This window comes from Myotis davidii, unplaced genomic scaffold, assembly GCF_000327345.1.
Source record: "Myotis davidii unplaced genomic scaffold, ASM32734v1 scaffold217, whole genome shotgun sequence".
NCBI classification, from domain to species: Eukaryota; Metazoa; Chordata; class Mammalia; order Chiroptera; family Vespertilionidae; genus Myotis; species Myotis davidii.
This window is the reverse complement of record NW_006290034.1, coordinates 330740-332886: the sequence shown is the minus strand read 5'-3', so window position 1 is coordinate 332886 and position 2147 is coordinate 330740.

The following is a 2147-nucleotide window of genomic DNA, read 5'->3' as shown; positions in this document are numbered from 1 at the left end:
GAGCCCCCCCCCCGCCCCCCGCACCTCCATGCAGAGTCCTCACCTGGAGAGCTCAGCTGCTTCTTGATGCTCACCCCTGTGAGCGGCTTTTAACTACGAATTTGTGGCGAGTGTTCGTTCTCCTTCGCTGCCCACCTCTCCTGGTGGGGAGACCCCGTGAGGGCAGAAGCACAAGCAGCTCAGCCGGCCTCGCTGTGAACGCGCTGTCCGTGCGGGAACCGGCCATCGTGGTAACGACGTGCGCGTGGCCGGGCAGCCTCTGAGCGCGGAGCCCGCGTCACTGCGTGTGCTGCTGCCCGGGCGGCCTTGTACCGGCTCGTGTCTGTGCCGGGCCTTCCTCGTGCTCTGTGTTGTGGGATGAAACGGGAGTTCGTGGGAACTGTGCGGACGGTCTGTTTTTCAGCTCCTGTCTCCCGGTTTGTGCAGCTGTCATTAATAAATGTGAATTAACAGCTTCCTGTTTCCGTGTTCAAGTTTGCGGTGATGGTTTTTCTTGCCAGTGCATAGTCTAAGCGTGTTCTGACAGGGAGAGGACCAGAAGGTGGGGTGTTGGCATGGGGACCCCCTGGAGCTGGAGGAGGCGAGTGACAAGCCACACAGGAAAGCTCTGCCTGAGGTTTTAGGGGATCAACACGTAACACCCCCCACTTCTCCCCCAGGAGCTGAGAAGGTGACAGGATTCATGCAGGTGGGACACGATGCTGGCTTTATCACCGAGAGAAACTACATTAGGGGCTGGTGAGGGAGGTGAAGGGATTGAGAAAAAACAAAACAAAAACAGACACAGACAACAGTATGGCATCACCAGAGGGAGAGGGGAGGCAGGTGATGGCAGTGGAAGGAGACCTGGCTTGGGCGGCCTGCGCCCGGGGCAACGTGCAGATGTGTTGAGCTGTACACTGGAAACGTGCATCGTTTTATTAACCAATGTCACTCCAATACATTCAACTACAAAATTAATAACTTCAGTTTTGAAATTCTTGCCAGATATCCATGTAGAACACAATCTAGTCCAGGTGTTGGCACACTGGCCCACACAACAACTTGTGCTCGCTGCGTGTATTTAAAAAGTTATTTTAATTAAATATAAGTAACAAAATTCACCACCCGAATCAAAATGAAGGGGGGGGGGGCAGTAGCAGGTGCTATTGCTTTTTTTGGTTAATATGTTTCCATGTATTTATTTACTTATATATTTTTTGTTAACCCTCACCAAGGGTATTTTCCATTGATTTTGGAGAGAGGAAAAGAGAAATATGGATGTGAGAGAAACATCGATTGGTTGCCTCCTGCATGCGCCCCAGCCAGGGCCCGGGCTGGGGAGGAGCCTGCAACCGAATACGTGCCCTTGATGGACTCAGGACCCTTCAGTGGGCAGGTGGACACGCTACCCACTGGCCACTCGGGCCAGGGCAGCTGCTATTGCGTTTTAACAGCGGGACCGCCTGCACCTGCGCACATGCCGCCCTTCCTCGCACCCACAGCCGTCCTGCAGGTCGTCCACCCGGAACTAAGATGCTTGTGCAGAGCTCACCACACACCTGATGACCTGCATGTCTACGACATAAACCAGAGATGCCCCCGGGAACTCCCCATTTCTCCTTTAAAAGGGAGCAAACCGCGCCCACACAGGAAGGCCATGGACATTCAGGCCCAGAGGGAAGCCGGCTGATGGCCTGTGGGCGCGGCTCAGTGATTGAGCATCAACCTGTGAACCGAGAGGTCACGGTTCGAGTCCCGGTCCAGGCCGGGTTGCGGGCTCCATCCCCTTTCCCTCTTCCTTCCTCTTTAAAGTTAATAAAATATTATATAAACATTTAAAAAATAAAAACAAGTTGGTGGTACAGATTCGAATCCTACCCAGTTTCCTCTAACTAAACCACAGACAGGGCCAGCGCACTCGCCGCGGCCACCCTCGCCTCCTCCTCCTCAGGCCGCGGCTCTCAGTCTGGGGTCCCGAGGAGGCGTCCAGCTGGAGAGCGAGCGCCAGTCACAGCGCCTGTTGGACGCAGCCGTTACCAGGGCAACGTGTGCGCACGCGCACCTGCACCTTCTACGCACCTGCGGGCCCAGCCGGTACCCAGCACCAGGCCTCCCTGTCTCCCTGGTCCCGCAAGCGGGGGGTGTGCTCCCTGCGCAGAGCCACA